At 38.9% G+C, this 21,589-nt stretch overlaps 17 non-coding genes across 17 annotated transcripts; all 17 read right to left on the bottom strand.

The window, feature by feature from the left end:
- Positions 1-10,621: 10,621 nt before the first annotated feature.
- TRNAL-UAA (transfer RNA leucine (anticodon UAA)) lies at positions 10,622-10,705 on the bottom strand. Its single transcript has one exon. It is a non-coding gene; the product is annotated as a tRNA-Leu (tRNA).
- Positions 10,706-10,858: 153 nt separating this feature from the next.
- TRNAL-UAA (transfer RNA leucine (anticodon UAA)) lies at positions 10,859-10,942 on the bottom strand. The gene has a single exon. It is a non-coding gene; the product is annotated as a tRNA-Leu (tRNA).
- A 390-nt stretch (positions 10,943-11,332) lies between these two features.
- Positions 11,333-11,416, bottom strand: TRNAF-AAA (transfer RNA phenylalanine (anticodon AAA)). Its single transcript has one exon. It is a non-coding gene; the product is annotated as a tRNA-Phe (tRNA).
- Positions 11,417-11,569: 153 nt separating this feature from the next.
- Positions 11,570-11,653, bottom strand: TRNAL-UAA (transfer RNA leucine (anticodon UAA)). Its single transcript has one exon. It is a non-coding gene; the product is annotated as a tRNA-Leu (tRNA).
- A 1,575-nt stretch (positions 11,654-13,228) lies between these two features.
- On the bottom strand, positions 13,229-13,312 carry TRNAF-AAA (transfer RNA phenylalanine (anticodon AAA)). Its single transcript has one exon. It is a non-coding gene; the product is annotated as a tRNA-Phe (tRNA).
- A 153-nt stretch (positions 13,313-13,465) lies between these two features.
- On the bottom strand, positions 13,466-13,549 carry TRNAL-UAA (transfer RNA leucine (anticodon UAA)). The gene has a single exon. It is a non-coding gene; the product is annotated as a tRNA-Leu (tRNA).
- Positions 13,550-13,939: 390 nt separating this feature from the next.
- On the bottom strand, positions 13,940-14,023 carry TRNAL-UAA (transfer RNA leucine (anticodon UAA)). The gene has a single exon. It is a non-coding gene; the product is annotated as a tRNA-Leu (tRNA).
- A 390-nt stretch (positions 14,024-14,413) lies between these two features.
- Positions 14,414-14,497, bottom strand: TRNAF-AAA (transfer RNA phenylalanine (anticodon AAA)). The gene has a single exon. It is a non-coding gene; the product is annotated as a tRNA-Phe (tRNA).
- A 153-nt stretch (positions 14,498-14,650) lies between these two features.
- On the bottom strand, positions 14,651-14,734 carry TRNAL-UAA (transfer RNA leucine (anticodon UAA)). The gene has a single exon. It is a non-coding gene; the product is annotated as a tRNA-Leu (tRNA).
- A 1,575-nt stretch (positions 14,735-16,309) lies between these two features.
- TRNAF-AAA (transfer RNA phenylalanine (anticodon AAA)) lies at positions 16,310-16,393 on the bottom strand. Its single transcript has one exon. It is a non-coding gene; the product is annotated as a tRNA-Phe (tRNA).
- A 153-nt stretch (positions 16,394-16,546) lies between these two features.
- TRNAL-UAA (transfer RNA leucine (anticodon UAA)) lies at positions 16,547-16,630 on the bottom strand. The gene has a single exon. It is a non-coding gene; the product is annotated as a tRNA-Leu (tRNA).
- A 390-nt stretch (positions 16,631-17,020) lies between these two features.
- Positions 17,021-17,104, bottom strand: TRNAL-UAA (transfer RNA leucine (anticodon UAA)). The gene has a single exon. It is a non-coding gene; the product is annotated as a tRNA-Leu (tRNA).
- Positions 17,105-17,494: 390 nt separating this feature from the next.
- Positions 17,495-17,578, bottom strand: TRNAF-AAA (transfer RNA phenylalanine (anticodon AAA)). Its single transcript has one exon. It is a non-coding gene; the product is annotated as a tRNA-Phe (tRNA).
- A 390-nt stretch (positions 17,579-17,968) lies between these two features.
- TRNAL-UAA (transfer RNA leucine (anticodon UAA)) lies at positions 17,969-18,052 on the bottom strand. Its single transcript has one exon. It is a non-coding gene; the product is annotated as a tRNA-Leu (tRNA).
- Positions 18,053-18,679: 627 nt separating this feature from the next.
- TRNAL-UAA (transfer RNA leucine (anticodon UAA)) lies at positions 18,680-18,763 on the bottom strand. Its single transcript has one exon. It is a non-coding gene; the product is annotated as a tRNA-Leu (tRNA).
- Positions 18,764-19,627: 864 nt separating this feature from the next.
- On the bottom strand, positions 19,628-19,711 carry TRNAF-AAA (transfer RNA phenylalanine (anticodon AAA)). Its single transcript has one exon. It is a non-coding gene; the product is annotated as a tRNA-Phe (tRNA).
- Positions 19,712-19,864: 153 nt separating this feature from the next.
- On the bottom strand, positions 19,865-19,948 carry TRNAL-UAA (transfer RNA leucine (anticodon UAA)). Its single transcript has one exon. It is a non-coding gene; the product is annotated as a tRNA-Leu (tRNA).
- Positions 19,949-21,589: the final 1,641 nt, after the last annotated feature.

Below are 21,589 nucleotides of genomic sequence, written 5' to 3'. Positions count from 1 at the left end.
TAAAAAAGCAATTATTTTTGATACATTGTAATACAAAAAATATATTTTACAACCTAAAAGTATCATTAAGTATAATTAACGACTAGAATTCTCGGTAAATTACTTTTAAAAAATATATTTGATAACCTAGGGGTATCCAGGTGTTTGAAATCGTATATCTACCCATCATTAAAAAGTATACCCGCAGCCAGCAATTATTTTTGTTACATTGTATATACCTAGGGTATCATTAAGTATCATTAACGACGAGAATTCAAAATATATTTTATAATCAAGAGGTATCATTAAGTATCATTAACGACGAGAATTCAAAATATATTTTATAACCAAGAGGTATCATTAAGTATCATTAACGACGAGAATTCAAAATATATTTTTATAACCAAGAGGTATCGTATAATTATCCATGAGAATTCTAACTTTTAAAAAATTTTATAGAGGCTATAATTATCTACGAGAATTCCTATCGTAATTATTACTGGGAAAAAAATATTTTTAACCGTATAATTAAGCGTTGTGTGTCACCCCCCTCCCCCGGGGGCGGCAGGGGACGGTGTATATAAACTCTCGGGATTTTCGGATATTTCATTCGTTCTTCACTCGACGTTCGTTATGGCATCTTCATCTTCACTCGGTAAGCGAAAACTTAATATATCAGATGATGAGGAGGAAATAGATATTTTTGAGCAAATTAAAAACGTTAAAGAGGAAACTACTATCGAAAAAGCCGGCATTGTCCCTCGATACGATATTAAACGAGGTTTAGCTAGTTACGTGACTTCATTACCAGCGTCGCGTGACGATTTTTATTTCGATATTCAAATATACAAGTACGAGGATATAAAAGATAGAGATAATAAAGATATTTGGCAATGCGATGGAAGAAGATTAAGATTTGTCGCGTCTAAAGATAGCGTCGAATGTAAACAAATTCGATCTATCGTGAACAAGATCGCCAAGCATATGATCGATAATCCCGACAAGATCACGAAAAATTATTCGTTTTTTAACAAAAACGAATAATTAATCAATATGGAATCCCAATATCTATTACTCGTATATCTTTTAACGTATCTATATATACTATATACCCAATATATCAATTATCACTACTATTTAATATAAAAAAAGAAGACAATTATTACATGGTTGATGGGATGGATATGAGACTCGAAGTTAACAGATTATCAACGTTCAAGATATGGTCTGTCGAAGGTATTAGCGTGGATGACATGGCAGCCAGCGGTTTTTATTGCATTAGCCCTAAAACCGTTCGTTGTTTTTCGTGCCTTACCGCCTTGACTGGATGGAGAGCCGACAATCATCCATTGGCTGTTCATGGCTACGAACAACCGTTATGCAGATTTGTTTTTCGGTCAGGAATGAGGTGTGGAAACGTCCCTATCATTGGTCGTAATTTTTTCGAGGAAATTGAAAGGGACTTCACGGGACCGGAAAATCATCCTACCAGAGTACAACTATCACCTTACGCGGCCATGTTTCAACACAGAGTCGAAATCGATTTAAAAGAAAAAGAAGAAAAACGAAAAAAAAATATATAAAACTCTAAACAATTTGATAAACTTACTCATTTTAAGATGAGTAGTTCGAGCGATTCCGAAAATGAAGAACCGCTAAATTTAAGTGTTAAAGCTAATCCTAAACAATTTTATACTTGCGAAAAAATATTAGATAAAAAATCTCGAAAATACAAATGTAATCAAGTAGAATGTAAAATTAAATTTAAAAATTTAGAACGTATTAAATTAACCGAAGTAAACGAAACGTTTGTTAGTATAATTAATTCCATACTCTTTGAATTATTACGCAATCATCAAGGATATAATAGAGTTAGATTTTGTATTCGTTCGGATGAGTTGGATAGTCCGATAAATTTAAGGTTTATGAATATTAATGAATTAACGGCTGAAAGAGTAATAGGAGCTATAAGTCAAGTTGCGCAATCAAATCGAAATTTCCATTTACAAAGCTCTTTAGTTTTTGACGTTATTTTTTTACATTGCGACGTACCCGTTGGACGTCGATCAAAATCATTAAAAAATAGAAATATAGTAATTTTGGATACGTTTATAAAAACGAGTCCAAATTATATTTACATTGACAATACCGATAACTTATGTTTTGGAAGAGCTTTGGTGATAGGAATTTATTTGGCTGATAAGAGATTCGAAAAGAATACGAATGAAAAGTATCAAACAACGAACGAGTCAATTAATTATTTTAGAAAGATAAAAAAATGTAATCACCCCCTCCAAAAAGAAAAAGCGGAGCAATTATATAAAAACGCTAATATTTCTCCGGATACCGTTAATTTATTAGATATTCAAAATTTTCAAACTTACTTAAACGAATATCAAATTATTATATTCAGAGCTGATAATTTAGAAAAATATTTTGTCGGACCTTTCAAGGAAAAACAAATTTTTCTATTGTTAGTTAATGATCACGTGCATGTAGTTAAGAAATTGCATACAATGTTTGGCGGTATATCTTATTGTTCTAAATGCTTAAAAGTATTTCACGGAACTAATCAAAAGAATAATCACTTTTGCGAAACTCGAGTTAAATGTAGTAGATGTAGAACTTTAAATGTATTCCACGAAGATAAACTAATTAAACCTGTTAAATGTCGAAAATGCCATCGTTATTTTAAAGGAGAAGAATGTTTGAATTTTCATATATCTAACGGAACGTGCGATAACTTTAAAAGGTGTTTAAAATGTGGACTAGAACTGAAAGAAAAACACTCTTGCTCGAAACCATGTTAAAACTGTTTACGCGTACACGAGAGGAACCGTTGTTACGTTATGCCTCTTTCGAGAACGTACGAAAAAACCAGATATTGTTATTTCGATACCGAATCAATCGTTAAAAATAACGAACACGTCCCTGTCTTACTCGTAAGCGCTATGCAAGAAAGTGAAGGGAACAATTACGAGTACGAGATATTTCGGGGGTTCGACTGCGTCGATAAATTTCTAAATTATTTATTCCGGACGAAAGAAATGGTTTTCCAACACGCGACAAAAGGCTTAAAGCAACTAAACCGGTTTTTGAAAATATTACGTTGTTAGCCCATAACAGTAAAGGTTTCGATTCGTTCTTTATTCTTCGTGGGTTATTAAAATTGAACATCATACCGGATATTGTTTTTGACGGAAGCAAAATGTTGGCCATTTTTTTGAAAAATCAAAAAATGAAATTTATCGACTCTTTCAATTTCGTCTCGCAACCATTAAGATCGTTCCCCGCGACGTTTTCTTTGGGCGAAAATAGAAAAGAATTTTTCCCTTACATATTCCACACCGAAGAAACTTTGGATTATGTCGGTCCACTACCGCCGAAAGAGTATTTTCAACCGGAACATATGAAAGAAAAAGATTATAAAGATTTTCTCGAATGGTACGCGACGAAATCGAGACAATCGGTCTATAATTTACGCGAAGAATTGGAATATTATACTATCATGGATGTTAAGGTTTTACAACAGGGTATGGATAAATTTAGACAATTGTTCGAGAAGGAAACTGGTTTCGATGTTTTAAATATGAACGCTTTAACCATAGCGGGGGCCTGCACGAATATTTTCCTTCATAAATACTTGGAAGAATTTACACTCGGAGTAGTACCGTGTAACGGCTACATGAATAACTACAATCAAAGCAAATCTGCTTTAAAATGGTTGGCGTGGGAAGAAAAAGAACGCGGAATAAAAGTTCAATCGGTTCTCTCGTTGGAAGGGGAAAAAAAGATTGGACGATACCCGGTAGATGGTTATTCTTCTCAACCCGAAATAATATTTCAATTTGACGGAGATTTTATTCACGGATGTCCGAAACATACGAAAGGAGGCGAATGGAATCCGTTATTGCAAGATACGTTTAAAAATTTATACGAGAGAACTCTGGATCGAGATGATGATATCATGTGTAATGCACCGAACGCTGAATATCTTAGAATATGGAGTTGTGAGTTTGACGAAATGTTGAAAAACAGAATCGAGGTAAGAAAGTTTTGCGATTCGTTACACTTTCGAGATCCGATAGGTCCAAGATCGGCATTATACGGTGGTCGTACTGAATGCTTCAGGCTGTATCATAAAACCAAACCAAACGAAAAAATTCTATATTACGATGTTTGTAGTTTGTACCCCTTTGTATGTAAGAACAGAGACTATCCTAAAAATCACCCGGAGATTATTACGAGAGATTTTTCATTCGATTTGAATCATTACTTTGGGGTAATGTCTTGTAAAATATTAGCTCCGAAAGACGCTTACATACCGGCATTACCAATTCGAACCAGAAAAAAACTTTTTCGCTTTGTGTCGTACTTGCGTGGAAAACGATATACAAACAGCCTGCGCGCATAACGACTCCGAGCGAGCTTTCGAAGGGATTTGGCCCACCCCAGAAATATACATGGCGGTCGAAACCGGTTACGTTATATTGGAAATCTTCGAGGTTCACCATTACCCCGAAAGATACACCTATATCAAGGATAAAGATCCTGGTTTTTTCGGCAGTTACATTAATACATTTTTGAAACTAAAAATCCAAAACTCTGGCTGGCCTCGCAACGTTACCACCGACGAGGAAAAAACGGAATATTTAAGACTGATTAAAGAACGAGAGGATATCGAGATTAGACCCGAAGATGTAACAAACAATTCAGCTCTACGCGCGTTGGCGAAATTAGCTTTAAACTCGTTATGGGGTCGACATTGCTTAAACAACGATAAACCAAAATCGGTTTTCGTCAAGGATTATCAAGATTTCATTAAAATTATAATGGATCCGACATTGAAATTAACGGATATGCGGCCAATTAACGACGATGACGTTTGTTTAATGACCTACAAATTCAAAAAAGATTTTTGCCCGACATATTACAAAGGATCGGCAGTGTTGGGGAGTTTCGTTAGTTCGTACGGTCGGATCGAATTATTTCGGACTCTGAATAAATTAAAAGAAAGGGTTTTGTACTGCGATACGGATAGTATTATATTTATTCACAAAGAAAGTGACGAATTTCTTCCACCCGTCGGACAATTTATGGGTGATTGGACCGACGAAGTTCCAAATGGGTATATATCGGAATTCGTTACTTCGGGTCCGAAATCGTACAGTTACAAAACAAATACCGGGCATTGCGTTACGAAAATGAAAGGAATTTCGTTAAACAGGAAAAACGAACAGATAATTAACTTTGATTCGATCAAATCGGCTTTAGACACTCCGGGAACTAGTTACACTTTGGAAATCCCCTTTAACGTTGTGCGTGACAAAGCTCGCGCGAAACTACTTTTAGGAAATCTGAAAAAAAGTTTCGGCGTGACTTTTAATAAGAGAATAATCGCGAACAATTTTTTAACATATCCGTTTGGATACTCGTTAAAGCAAGATGCATCGTGAAAGTCTTCGTTTAAAATCATTCAATGGTCATTGGACTTCCAATTCGTCGGAGTTGGAAGTTATCCCCGCGGAACTAGCAGCGTCGGGTCTCTTTTACTTGAACGATGGTTTAAAAACCATGTGTTTCAGCTGTCATAACTTATTCGATTGGGGAGGATCGAATGAGACTAATCCTCACGAAGTGCATCAAAAACAAGCTCCATTTTGTAATTATATTCTCGGACTCGATATTACTAACGTGAGTCTGGCTGATGAAGAAGGGGAAAAGAGAAGATTAAAGGAAGAAATCGTGGAATATTTTGACGAATCCATCAAAACGTTTACGTCGAGTTTCGTCGATTTAATTCTCGAATCGTCGATAGATGCTTTCAACACGGAATTTCAACTCTAAAAGAAAAAAAGTGACTTTCGACGATATCCCCGTGGTTTTTATTATTCCGTACGAAGATCGCGTTAATTGGAGAGAAATAAACAAACTCCATTTTCAAAAACGGATTGACGATTTTAATAAACTTTTTGAGAAATGTTTGATGCTTGTAGAATAAAATTCCAAGCCCCCATGCAAATTTTACTGGCCGGTAGTACTATGGCTGGTAAAACGACGTGGATATTTAACCTTTTGAAACACGCCCATTGTTTGATCGAACCACCTCCGGACAGGATAGTGTACTGTTATAAAGAATATCAACCGAAATTTGACATTGCGAAAAAAGAATTAAAAACATTGAATTTTTGGAAGGACTCCCCCCAGATGATTCTTCATTTTGGGATGAAAGTATTAATAATTTTCTAATAATAGATGATCTGGCATTCTCTTGTTATAATAGTTCCCATATCGCTAATATATTTTGCGTCGGCTCTCATCATAAAAATTTATCCGTCGCTCTTTTAACTCAAAATCTTTTTGGTCAAGGTAAAGAGAGTCGAACCATTAGTCTTAACTCTTCGTACATAATTGTTTTTAAAAACCCGCGAGACGGGTCTCAAATAACTTACTTGAGCAGACAAATATTTCCGAATAATAAAAACCTCGTAACTAGAGCGTATGATTTTGTTACCAAGGGTACTCCCTATTCTTACTTGTGTATCGATTTAAAACAAAACATTCACGATGATTTGCGTTTAAGAACAAATATTTTTCCGCATGAAGGAAATATGATTATTTTATGCGATGACAAATAAAATTTTGTATATAAAACTATTTATCGTTTCCGTATGTCTTTTATTTCGCGTTGGAACGTTCGAGGAGTTGGAATGGTTAAGAGTAAGCGTAAATCGAGTTTGTTAAAAAAAGTATTAAAAAGAAATTTTAAACGAAAAATTCGAAAGAGAGGACGTCATCCGCTACATAGACATTTACCATTTTTTCGTGGATTGGTACGCGCCAGTCAAAGTGGCGGAGGAAAATTAACCAAGGTACTGAAAAAAGCCAAGCAAAGTCAAATCAAAGCCGTTCACAACACGTTTTATAATTTGTTAAAGGGAAATATTCCATTACCCGAAAAGGATAGAATTTATTTTAAAAAACATCGAGTATATATAAGAAAAATCGCTAATAAAAGAGGTCTGGCTAAAAACAAACGGAAACTTCAGGCGGGAGGATTTTTACCCGGGTTAATAGCTGCTTTGGTACCGACCTTGATATCTACCATCACTTCATTAGCGAGATGAAACGAATGGTATTACTACCCGAATCCGCTGTTTTATCGGGAGCTGAAAAAGAAGCGACAGAGTTGGATAGTGAAATGAGTCGGATTTTAAAACAAAACACCTCTTCGGAGGATAAACTTCGACATTATTTATTAACTTTACAAAAGTATTTGACTATGAAGAGCCTGATAGAACCTCCTAACGTCAACGTTGCAAATATTCCACCAGTTTTCCAAGTTCAACAACAACAACAACCCGTTCAACCACCGCAATTTCTAACACCTAATCCGTTTTCAGTATTGCAACAGCCGCCTTCGCAACAACAATCACCTCAAGGGACCCCCTGGCTCTCTCAAGGTCAACGCCGAGGTCACCCTCGAGGGTGCCCTCGACGATTAAGAAGTCATTCCCACGGCCTAAACTCACGTCGACTCCGAAATCGAAAAGACATCGACGATATACCAGAGGTATACCGGAGGCGGAGGAGGGTGATGATGGTGATGATGGTGACGGTCATCCTTATCGCCCGAGTCGTCTCCTTACGGGTATGAAATTGCGAAAAGTCAAAACACCGATAAAATGGTCTAAATGAATATGTACCAATTTTTTTAAAATAAAAAATATTTTATTTCATTTTTTCTCTTGATTCAATAAATGTATACACATATTTAACATAATAATCACGTCGTTGTAAGGTTTATCTTTCACGTCGTACAATTCTCGTATTATTTCATTAAAAGAAAATCCGTGACACAAACTTGTTAAAACAAAAATAACGTGTCCCCCGCATGTAAATGAACTGTTCGGCTGTATTTGACAATTATTGTAATACCAATTGGAAGCGTAGCTTGATAGATTAAAACCGTAATAACTAGGGTCTTTACCGTACGAGCAAAAGAAATAACCGTTATCGTTAGTATCGATATAGACTCCTAACCAATGCAATCCTTCGTTTGAGGATGGTTCCGAATTGACTACGAAACAATAGGGTTTCCGTTCTGGTGGGTCGGGTAAAATATCTTTCGGGAACACTCCTATGAAGTAGGGTCTCGTTCGAGGATCTGTGCTTAAAAAAAGGTTTAATTCTTCCGTGTTCATTTAGCGACTTTTTGTAATTCCGGTTCGTAGAATGATCCTTTTATTATTTCGTCGTTTTCGTCTTTTATTATGTAAGCAGTTGGAGTACGTAGTAGTACTTTATGCACGACAAAAATTTCATTCGTCCAATATCCAGTGTATCCTTTACCAAAAGCGCCTTTGTCGGACGTAATTCTCACCAAATCACCCTTGCGTAATTTTGGCTTGTTGCTTGTACGTTTCTTCTTGTAGTATAATCGTTTCCATATTAAATGTTCGTTATTTATATTTACATTTTTCGGAGGTATACCGATTGTTGAATGAACAGTGGCGTTATATCCATTTACAATTTTTTGTAAATGTTTCGTGTAATTATAATTGTTATTTCTCGTCATTAATCGAAACATTCGCGTTTTCAACGTTCTATTCCATCTTTCTATCATGGCGCATTTTAAATTACCGTAACTAGCGTACCAATGGATATCCTTACTTTTAAGATAGGCTTGCACTTTTTTGTTTTTAAACTCGCTTCCTTCGTCGGAATTTAACCTCGAAAGTGTACGTTGCTTAAAGATTGTACCGAGAGCTTTTATAATTTCTTTCGCCCCCTTTGTTTTTAACGGTAAAGCCCACGCGTATCTCGACAAGACGTCAATGACGGTTAGAATATAACGATATTTGTTATTGTATTTGGATAATTGGGGTAAATCGATTAAATCGCATTGGAAAACCTCGTTCATACTAGTGACGTACGTTTGATTTCTAGGATATATTTTTCTTCTGGGTTTATGTTTCGTATACGCGGGTTGGGAAATCAACCATTGCTCGATATCTTCCTTTGATACATTTGGTAGAGCTTTTTGTAATTTTCTCACCGAACCTAAACTCGCGGGATGTTGCGGATCGTAATATATATTTTCGATTTTACGCGCTATTCGTTTACTAACCATCTTAGAAGGTATTTGGGTAATAAAGAAAAAAACCATCTGTGAATAAGCTTTTTATTTATCAAACGTAATTGTAAAAAACATCTCTTTTCAATTCCGTTACATTGTCGGTAATAATAAGAAACAATTGATCCAAATTTTCGTTCTTCTCTCCAAATCGTTTTTCAAACTCATTCTTCAGGTTCGTCTTATTTAACATCGATATCGCTTGTAGGATGTTCAAGTCAGTATTCGAATTTGAGGTGCAGGATACGTGGTGTTCGATTTCGCCTTGGCAATTAAGATTACCGCAGCAGTTGGTCTTTTCCAGTAAATTTTCGGTAATGTCTCGCAAAATCATTGTTCTGAATAATTCCTTGGTATTGGCTTTTATTTCCAATTGCCGGTCCAATTCCGGTTTTATTTGTTTCAATCGACTCCACGTGGTTTTATTTAAACAAAATCCTTTACACGTAGCCATCCACAGTAAATCGTAGCGATGAATATTCGAATTTTCGCATACGTATTGTCGAATGTCGATATACTTTGTTCCGGTTCCAGATACGTAACCTTCAACTTGAAAATTTTCCGGTAGGGTACTGTGGAAGCGGGGTAAGACGTCTTGGAAAAACAAGTTTATATAATCCACCAGCAACCATAAGTTTTGATATACTTTGTTACTAATTGTAACCATATACTCCGTTCTCGCATTATCGGAAATGGAAATAATTAGATCATCGCCAGCTTCGGCTATCTCGATAGTTTGTTTATCGGAGAGATTGTACTGTTGTTGTTTCATGATTTTCACGCGATCATTTGACGCTAATTCGTTGAAGACGTTTAATTTTATATTTCTTTCAACACCTTTTTAATTTCCTTAAAATCCCAACAATTACCGACGATAGTTACGTGTCTTTTGTTATTTCTAACTGTTACGAGAAGATTATTATCTTTTCGAGTTGGTAAATAAACGTACTCGTCCATACTCTCACTCTAGTTTGTACAAAACGTTACGATCCCTCGTTATTAATAACTCGTTTTCGAACTCGGCGTATACTATGGCTGTTACCGCAAACGTGAGTGCTTTGTTAAAACGTATAGTCAACCTTAAACTACCGTGTTTTTCTAAAGAACAATGCTCGGCACTAGCCTGCTCTTCCGGAGTAAAATCAACAGCGTATAAAGTGTTACCTCTAGGATAATCAAAATGACTAATGTAGTTTCCTTTATTTTTCCCATACATATCTAGAGCCGTAAATAAGGAAGCGTATTCCCTACAGTATTGATCGTGAGTAAAATCCGGTGTGAAAGGTTGATCTGGATAATTTTTATTCCCTACTGTAACTGATAAAAAGTTCAAATCTAAGTGTTCGAAATAAAATGGATTTTGAGATATACGCCCATTGAAGGCTGATGTTTTAACGAATCCGATAATCATTCGATTAGGAATTCTACCTAAAAATAGGTTTGTTGCCATACTAGAGAAGTCTTTTCTGATCATGAGATCCTTGTTATTAAAATGAAGCAATTCGTTGTCAGAAGTGGGGTTCGAACCCACGCCCTCATACGAGGATCAGAGCTTAAATCTGACGCCTTAGACCACTCGGCCATCCTGACACGATTTTGAACGTTTTCCTTGTAAACGAAGCTATAGTACAACCCCGAAATACCTCTCGGAATTCTATGCTCCATAAAGCCACTCACTTGTTGCAATACTAGAGAAGCCTTTTCTGATTATGAAATACATGTTATTTAAATGAAGCAATTCGTTGTCAGAAGTGGGGTTCGAACCCACGCCCTCATACGAGGATCAGAGCTTAAATCTGACGCCTTAGACCACTCGGCCATCCTGACACCCTTTTGAACGTTTTCCTTGAAAACGAAGCTATAGTACAACCCCGAAATACCTCTCGGAATTCTATGCTTCATAAAGCCACGGACTTGTTGCCATACTAGAGAAGTCTTTTCTGATCATGAGATCCATGTTATTAAAATGAAGCAATTCGTTGTCAGAAGTGGGGTTCGAACAAACGCCCTCATACGAGGATCAGAGCTAAAATCTGACGCCTTAGACAATTCGGCCATCCTGACACCCTTTTAGACGTTTTTCTTGAAAACGAAGCTATAGTACCACCCCGAAATTACTCTTGGAATTCTATGCTTCATAAAGCCATAGACTTGTTGCCATACTAGAGAAGTCTTTACTGATCATGAGATCCATGTTATTAAAATGAAGCAATTCGTTGTGAGAAGTGGGGTTCGAACCCATGTCCTCATACGAGGTTCAGAGCTTTAATCTGACGCCTTAGACCACTCGGTCATCCTGACACGCTTGTGAACGTTTTACCTGAAAACGAAGCTATAGTACAACCCCGAAATACCTCTCGGATTTCTATGCTCCATAAAGCCACTCACTTGTTGCAATACTAGAAAAGCCTTTTCTGAATATGAAATACTTGTTATTAAAATGAAGCATTTCGTTGTCAGAAGTGGGGTTCGAACCCACGCCCTCATACGAGGATCAGAGCTTAAATCTGACGCCTTAGACCACTCGGCCGTCCTGACACGGTTTTGAACCTTTTCCTTGAAAACGAAGCTATAGTACAACCCCGAAATACCTCTCAGAATTCTATGCTTCATAAAGCCACTCACTTTTTTCCATACTAGAGAAGCCTTTTCTGATCATGAGATCCATGTTATTAAAATGAAGCAATTCGTTGTCAGAAGTGGGGTTCGAACCCATGCCCTCAAACGAGGATCAAAGCTTAAATCTGACGCCTTAGACCACTCAACAATACTGACACGCTTGTGAACGTTTTCCTTGAAAACGAAGCTATAGTACAACCACGAAATACCTCTCGGAATTCTAAGCACCATAAAGCCACTCACTTTTTGCCATACTAGAGAAGACTTTTCTGATCATGAGATCCATGTTTTTAAAATGAAAAAATGCGTTGTCAGAAGTGGGGTTCGAACCCACGCCCTCATACGAGGATCATAGCTTAAATCCGACGCCTTAGACCACTCGGCCATCCTGCCACGCTTTTGAACGTTTTTCTTGAAAACGAAGCTATAGTACAACCCCGAAATACCTCTCGGAATTCTATGCTTCATAAAGCCACAGACTTGTTGCCATACTAGAGAAGTCTTTTCTGATCATGAGATCCATGCTATTAAAATGAAGCAATTCGTTGTCAGAAGTGGGGTTCGAACCCACACCCTCATACGAGAATCAGAGCTTAAATCTCACGCCTTAGACCACTCGGCCATCCTGACACGATTGTGAACGTTTTCCTTGAAAACGAAGCTATAGTACAACCCCGAAATACCTCTCGGAATTCTATGCTTCATAAAGCCACTCACTTGTTGCCATACTAGAGAAGCCTTTTCAGATCATGAGATCCATGTTATTAAAATGAAGCAATTCGTTGTCAGAAGTGGGGTTCGAACCCACGCATTCATACGAGGATCAGAGCTTAAATCTGACGCCTTAGACCACTCGGCCATCCTGACACGATTGTGAACGTTTTCCTTGAAAACGAAGCTATAGTACAACCCCGAAATACCTCTCGGAATTCTATGCTTCATAAAGCCACTCACTTGTTGCCATACTAGAGAAGCCTTTTCTGATCATGAGATCCATGTTATTAAAATGAAGCAATTTGTTGTCAGAATTGGGGTTCGAACCCACGCTCTCATACGAGGATCAGAGCTAAAATCTGACGCCTTAGACCACTCGGCCATCCTGACACGCTTTTAGACGTTTTTCTTGAAAACGAAGCTATAGTACAACCCCGAAATACCTCTCGGAATTCTATGCTCCATAAAGCCACTAACTTGTTACCATACTAGAGAAGCCTTTTCTGATCATGAGATCCATGTTATTAAAATGAAACAATTCGTTGTCAGAAGTGAGGATCGAACCCACGCCCTCATACGAGGATCAGAGCTTAAATCTGACTCCTTAGACCACTCGGCCATCCTGACACGCTTTTAGACGTTTTTCTTGAAAACGAAGCTATAGTACCACCCCGAAATAACTCTCGGAATTCTATGCTTCATAAAGCCACAGACTTGTTGCCATACTAGAGAAGTCTTTACTGATCATGAGATCCATGCTATTAAAATGAAGCAATTCGTTGTCAGAAGTGGGGTTCGAACCCATGTCCTCATACGAGGATCAGAGCTTTAATCTGACGCCTTAGACCACTCGGTCATCCTGACACGCATGTGAACGTTTTACCTGAAAACGAAGCTATAGTACAACCCCGAAATACCTCTCAGATTTCTATGCTCCATAAAGCCACTCACTTGTTGCAATACTAGAGAAGCCTTTTCTGATTATGATATACATGTTATTTAAATGAAGCAATTCGTTGTCAGAAGTGAGGTTCGAACCCACGCCCTCATACGAGGATCAGAGCTTAAATCTGACGCCTTAGACCACTCGGCCATCCTGACACGATTTTGAACGTTTTCCTTGAAAACGAAGCTATAGTACAACCCCGAAATACCTCTCGGATTTCTATGCTCCATAAAGCCACTCACTTGTTGCAATACTAGAAAAGCCTTTTCTGATTATGAAATACATGTTATTAAAATGAAGCAATTCGTTGTCAGAAGTGGGGTTCGAACCCACGCCGTCATACGAGGATCAGAGATTAAAACTGACGCCTTAGACCACTCGGCCATCCTGACACGATTTTGAACGTTTTCCTTGAAAACGAAGCTATAGTACAACCCCGAAATACCTCTCGGAATTCTATGCTCCATAAAGCCACTCACTTGTTGCAATACTAGAGAAGCCTTTTCTGATTATGAAATACATGTTATTTAAATGAAGCAATTCGTTGTCAGAAGTGGGGTTCGAACCCACGCCCTCATACGAGGATCAGAGCTTAAATCTGACGCCTTAGACCACTCGGCCATCCTGACACCCTTTTGAACGTTTTCCTTGAAAACGAAGCTATAGTACAACCCCGAAATACCTCTCGGAATTCTATGCTTCATAAAGCCACGGACTTGTTGCCATACTAGAGAAGTCTTTTCTGATCATGAGATCCATGTTATTAAAATGAAGCAATTCGTTGTCAGAAGTGGGGTTCGAACAAACGCCCTCATACGAGGATCAGAGCTAAAATCTGACGCCTTAGACAATTCGGCCATCCTGACACGCTTTTAGACGTTTTTCTTGAAAACGAAGCTATAGTACCACCCCGAAATTACTCTTGGAATTCTATGCTTCATAAAGCCACAGACTTGTTGCCATACTAGAGAAGTCTTTACTGATCATGAGATCCATGTTATTAAAATGAAGCAATTCGTTGTGAGAAGTGGGGTTCGAACCCATGTCCTCATACGAGGTTCAGAGCTTTAATCTGACGCCTTAGACCACTCGGTCATCCTGACACCCTTGTGAACGTTTTACCTGAAAACGAAGCTATAGTACAACCCCGAAATACCTCTCGGATTTCTATGCTCCATAAAGCCACTCACTTGTTGCAATACTAGAAAAGCCTTTTCTGAATATGAAATACTTGTTATTAAAATGAAGCATTTCGTTGTCAGAAGTGGGGTTCGAACCCACGCCCTCATACGAGGATCAGAGCTTAAATCTGACGCCTTAGACCACTCGGCCGTCCTGACACGGTTTTGAACCTTTTCCTTGAAAACGAAGCTATAGTACAACCCCGAAATACCTCTCAGAATTCTATGCTTCATAAAGCCACTCACTTTTTTCCATACTAGAGAAGCCTTTTCTGATCATGAGATCCATGTTATTAAAATGAAGCAATTCGTTGTCAGAAGTGGGGTTCGAACCCATGCCCTCAAACGAGGATCAAAGCTTAAATCTGACGCCTTAGACCACTCAACAATACTGACACGCTTGTGAACGTTTTCCTTGAAAACGAAGCTATAGTACAACCACGAAATACCTCTCGGAATTCTAAGCACCATAAAGCCACTCACTTTTTGCCATACTAGAGAAGACTTTTCTGATCATGAGATCCATGTTTTTAAAATGAAAAAATGCGTTGTCAGAAGTGGGGTTCGAACCCACGCCCTCATACGAGGATCATAGCTTAAATCCGACGCCTTAGACCACTCGGCCATCCTGCCACGCTTTTGAACGTTTTTCTTGAAAACGAAGCTATAGTACAACCCCGAAATACCTCTCGGAATTCTATGCTTCATAAAGCCACAGACTTGTTGCCATACTAGAGAAGTCTTTTCTGATCATGAGATCCATGCTATTAAAATGAAGCAATTCGTTGTCAGAAGTGGGGTTCGAACCCACACCCTCATACGAGAATCAGAGCTTAAATCTCACGCCTTAGACCACTCGGCCATCCTGACACGATTGTGAACGTTTTCCTTGAAAACGAAGCTATAGTACAACCCCGAAATACCTCTCGGAATTCTATGCTTCATAAAGCCACTCACTTGTTGCCATACTAGAGAAGCCTTTTCAGATCATGAGATCCATGTTATTAAAATGAAGCAATTCGTTGTCAGAAGTGGGGTTCGAACCCACGCATTCATACGAGGATCAGAGCTTAAATCTGACGCCTTAGACCACTCGGCCATCCTGACACGATTGTGAACGTTTTCCTTGAAAACGAAGCTATAGTACAACCCCGAAATACCTCTCGGAATTCTATGCTTCATAAAGCCACTCACTTGTTGCCATACTAGAGAAGCCTTTTCTGATCATGAGATCCATGTTATTAAAATGAAGCAATTTGTTGTCAGAATTGGGGTTCGAACCCACGCTCTCATACGAGGATCAGAGCTAAAATCTGACGCCTTAGACCACTCGGCCATCCTGACACGCTTTTAGACGTTTTTCTTGAAAACGAAGCTATAGTACAACCCCGAAATACCTCTCGGAATTCTATGCTCCATAAAGCCACTAACTTGTTACCATACTAGAGAAGCCTTTTCTGATCATGAGATCCATGTTATTAAAATGAAACAATTCGTTGTCAGAAGTGAGGATCGAACCCACGCCCTCATACGAGGATCAGAGCTTAAATCTGACTCCTTAGACCACTCGGCCATCCTGACACGCTTTTAGACGTTTTTCTTGAAAACGAAGCTATAGTACCACCCCGAAATAACTCTCGGAATTCTATGCTTCATAAAGCCACAGACTTGTTGCCATACTAGAGAAGTCTTTACTGATCATGAGATCCATGCTATTAAAATGAAGCAATTCGTTGTCAGAAGTGGGGTTCGAACCCATGTCCTCATACGAGGATCAGAGCTTTAATCTGACGCCTTAGACCACTCGGTCATCCTGACACGCATGTGAACGTTTTACCTGAAAACGAAGCTATAGTACAACCCCGAAATACCTCTCAGATTTCTATGCTCCATAAAGCCACTCACTTGTTGCAATACTAGAGAAGCCTTTTCTGATTATGATATACATGTTATTTAAATGAAGCAATTCGTTGTCAGAAGTGAGGTTCGAACCCACGCCCTCATACGAGGATCAGAGCTTAAATCTGACGCCTTAGACCACTCGGCCATCCTGACACGATTTTGAACGTTTTCCTTGAAAACGAAGCTATAGTACAACCCCGAAATACCTCTCGGATTTCTATGCTCCATAAAGCCACTCACTTGTTGCAATACTAGAAAAGCCTTTTCTGATTATGAAATACATGTTATTAAAATGAAGCAATTCGTTGTCAGAAGTGGGGTTCGAACCCACGCCGTCATACGAGGATCAGAGATTAAAACTGACGCCTTAGACCACTCGGCCATCCTGACACGATTTTGAACGTTTTCCTTGAAAACGAAGCTATAGTACAACCCCGAAATACCTCTCGGAATTCTATGCTCCATAAAGCCACTCACTTGTTGCAATACTAGAGAAGCCTTTTCTGATTATGAAATACATGTTATTTAAATGAAGCAATTCGTTGTCAGAAGTGGGGTTCGAACCCACGCCCTCATACGAGGATCAGAGCTTAAATCTGACGCCTTAGACCACTCGGCCATCCTGACACCCTTTTGAACGTTTTCCTTGAAAACGAAGCTATAGTACAACCCCGAAATACCTCTCGGAATTCTATGCTTCATAAAGCCACGGACTTGTTGCCATACTAGAGAAGTCTTTTCTGATCATGAGATCCATGTTATTAAAATGAAGCAATTCGTTGTCAGAAGTGGGGTTCGAACAAACGCCCTCATACGAGGATCAGAGCTAAAATCTGACGCCTTAGACAATTCGGCCATCCTGACACGCTTTTAGACGTTTTTCTTGAAAACGAAGCTATAGTACCACCCCGAAATTACTCTAGGAATTCTATGCTTCATAAAGCCACAGACTTGTTGCCATACTAGAGAAGTCTTTACTGATCATGAGATCCATGTTATTAAAATGAAGCAATTCGTTGTCCGAAGTGGGGTTCGAACCCATGTCCTCATACGAGGATCAGAGCTTTAATCTGACGCCTTAGACCACTCGGTCATCCTGACACGCTTGTGAACGTTTTACCTGAAAACGAAGCTATAGTACAACCCCGAAATACCTCTCGGATTTCTATGCTCTATAAAGACACTCACTTGTTGCAATACTAGAGAAGCCTTTTCTGATTATGAAATACATGTTATTAAAATCAAGCAATTCGTTGTCAGAAGTGGGCATCGAGCCCACGCTCTCATACGAGGATCAGAGCTAAAATCTGACGCCTTAGACCACTCGGTCACCCTGACGCGCTTGTGAACGTTATACCCGAAAACGAAGCTATAGTACAACCCCGAAATACCTCTCGGATTTCTATGCTCCATAAAGCCACTCATTTGTTGCAAAACTAGAAAAGCCTTTTCTGATTATGAAATACATGTTATTAAAATGAAGGAATTCGTTGTCAGAAGTGGGGTTCGAACCCACGCCCTCATACGAGGATCAGAGCTTAAATCTGACGCCTTAGACCACTCGGCCGTCCTGACACGGTTTTGAATCTTTTCCTTGAAAACGAAGCTATAGTACAACCCCGAAATACCTCTCAGAATTCTATGCTTCATAAAGCCACTCACTTTTTTCCATACTAGAGAAGCCTTTTCTGATCATGAGATCCATGTTATTAAAATGAAGCAATTCGTTGTCAGAAGTGGGGTTCGAACCCATGCCCTCAAACGAGGATCAAAGCTTAAATCTGACGCCTTAGACCACTCAACAATACTGACACGCTTGTGAACGTTTTCCTTGAAAACGAAGCTATAGTACAACCACGAAATACCTCTCGGAATTCTAAGCACCATAAAGCCACTCACTTTTTGCCATACTAGAGAAGACTTTTCTGATCATGAGATCCATGTTTTTAAAATGAAAAAATTCGTTGTCAGAAGTGGGGTTCGAACCCACGCCCTCATACGAGGATCATAGCTTAAATCCGACGCCTTAGACCACTCGGCCATCCTGCCACGCTTTTGAACGTTTTTCTTGAAAATGAAGCTATAGTACAACCCCGAAATACCTCTCGGAATTCTATGCTTCATAAAGCCACAGACTTGTTGCCATACTAGAGAAGTCTTTTCTGATCATGAGATCCATGCTATTAAAATGAAGCAATTCGTTGTCAGAAGTGGGGTTCGAACCCACGCCCTCATACGAGAATCAGAGCTTAAATCTGACGCCTTAGACCACTCGGCCATCCTGACACGATTGTGAACGTTTTCCTTGAAAACGAAGCTATAGTACAACCCCGAAATACCTCTCGGAATTCTATGCTTCATAAAGCCACTCACTTGTTGCCATACTAGAGAAGCCTTTTCAGATCATGAGATCCATGTTATTAAAATGAAGCAATTCGTTGTCAGAAGTGGAGTTCGAACCCACGCATTCATACGAGGATCAGAGCTTAAATCTGACGCCTTAGACCACTCGGCCATCCTGACACGATTGTGAACGTTTTCCTTGAAAACGAAGCTATAGTACAACCCCGAAATACCTCTCGGAATTCTATGCTTCATAAAGCCACTCACTTGTTGCCATACTAGAGAAGCCTTTTCTGATCATGAGATCCATGTTATTAAAATGAAGCAATTCGTTGTCAGAAGTGGGGTTCGAACCCACGCTCTCATACGAGGATCAGAGCTAAAATCTGACGCCTTAGACCACTCGGCCATCCTGACACGCTTTTAGACGTTTTTCTTGAAAACGAAGCTATAGTACAACCCCGAAATACCTCTCGGAATTCTATGCTCCATAAAGCCACTCACTTGTTACCATACTAGAGAAGCCTTTTCTGATCATGAGATCCATGTTATTAAAATGAAACAATTCGTTGTCAGAAGTGAGGTTCGAACCCACGCCCTCATACGAGGATCAGAGCTTAAATCTGACGCCTTAGACCACTCGGCCATACTGACACGCTTTTAGACGTTTTTCTTGAAAACGAAGCTATAGTACCACCCCGAAATAACTCTCGGAATTCTATGCTTCATAAAGCCACAGACTTGTTGCCATACTAGAGAAGTCTTTACTGATCATGAGATCCATGCTATTAAAATGAAGCAATTCGTTGCCAGAAGTGGGGTTCGAACCCATGTCCTCATACGAGGATCAGAGCTTTAATCTGACGCCTTAGACCACTCGGTCATCCTGACACGCATGTGAACGTTTTACCTGAAAACGAAGCTATAGTACAACCCCGAAATACCTCTCGGATTTCTATGCTCCATAAAGCCACTCACTTGTTGCAATACTAGAGAAGCCTTTTCTGATTATGAAATACATGTTATTTAAATGAAGCAATTCGTTGTCAGAAGTGAGGTTCGAACCCACGCCCTCATACGAGGATCAGAGCTTAAATCTGACGCCTTAGACCACTCGGCCATCCTGACACGATTTTGAACGCTTTCCTTGAAAACGAAGCTATAGTACAACCCCGAAATACCTCTCGGATTTCTATGCTCCATAAAGCCACTCACTTGTTGTAATACTAGAAAAGCCTTTTTACCTCTCCGTGTGACGTAGTCCAGGAGAGGTTCTGTAACGGCCGTGTCTGTGTGTGTGTGTGTGTGTCTGTGTGTCTGTCTGTCCGTTGTTACACCCACGTGACCGCGTTCGCAGTTTGCGTATCGGAGCAAACGTGTTCGCCATTTCCGAACTGCTTTCACAGTCACGGAAATGGCTCCTCTACTTGAGTTCTCACACCACCAATCTTCTGGTCTTTGTCCATACCACACGGACACTAGTCTGTTCTTACTGGCTGCTAATCACCACCATCTTCTGGTCTTCGTCCATTCCACGTGGACACCAGTCTGTACATACTGGCTTCTAATCACCACCATCTTCTGTTCTTTGTCAATTCCACATTGACACCCGTCTGCACTTACACTGCCTTCTAACACCACCATCCACTGGTCTTCCGTCTATTCCACATAGACACCAATCTGTATCATTGGCTTCTACTCCATTATCATCGTTTGGTTTTAGGATATACGCGGCGATCAGCTAGGGTTACGAGAAACGTCTAGCCTCCCTAAGGTAGGATCGCTACCAAAGGTTTTCGCATTTGCGGTTTTTCCTTACTATTATAATGGAAACGAATCGTATATATACCCCAAAATTTGAAGAAAGCGGGAAGAGGGGTACCCTTCACTTTAAACGTCAATATTAGCAAAGTTTGAGAAGATAATAAGTATAACTTTATTTTAAACGATTTAACTATTATTAATGTTAATTATTGAAGATTAAAATAATTAAAAATAATTATATTTATTTAAATATTAAAGATAAACCTCTCGTGCAAAGAGAGAGATTATCATTGCCTCCTATATCTACCAAGGCCCGTGCATGCGATATATTTCCTTCATTGCCTCCTATATCTATCAAGGCCCGTGCATTGTGATATATTTCATTCATTGCCTCCTATATCTATCATTGCGATATATTTTTCAAAACAACAACAAAAATGGGAAGCTCCTCTCAGAAACATAATAATTTCATTTCTCTGTATATGAAATGAAAATATGGATAATATTGCGCTCCTTTAATGGTATGAATCCTTGCCTGTCTATTAATATTTTACGTAGGAGTAATACGTTTTTAGCGAAGTTTAGAGAGGATAAACATAAGCGAGATTGTTTCGGAAAAAAAAATACTGCTTCCACTAATGGGTTTATACTCCTTGTTACTGTTGTATAGAGTAATCATGATAAAAGCTTAAAAAATTACGAGAGGACAGACCTTTTTTATCCTCTTGTTTTATTTTTAATAAGAATATAAAACATTTATTTTGTATCAAAAAATATTTTTTGCTGCTAAGATTGCTTTTAAAAAATCCAAACGGTTAGGCGTTGGTAAAAAAGACAAATGATATTTTTCAAATCTAATGAGATAACGCCCACCTAGTTGAAAATTGCCCTTTTTTTATCCGCGGGAGCCATTCTTAATGAGAATTTCGATGCTAGTAGGTTGTCAATTAAACTAGCGGTATATTATTGTTGTTGGAAATTGGATATTAAGTGGTTGTAAAGAGC

The sequence above is a fragment of the Phalangium opilio genome, unplaced genomic scaffold, assembly GCF_054372755.1.
Source record: "Phalangium opilio isolate 3A_F unplaced genomic scaffold, DU_Popi_V2 ptg000095l_1, whole genome shotgun sequence".
Lineage (NCBI taxonomy): Eukaryota > Metazoa > Arthropoda > Arachnida > Opiliones > Phalangiidae > Phalangium > Phalangium opilio.
This window is presented reverse-complemented; position numbering and strand designations above follow the sequence as displayed.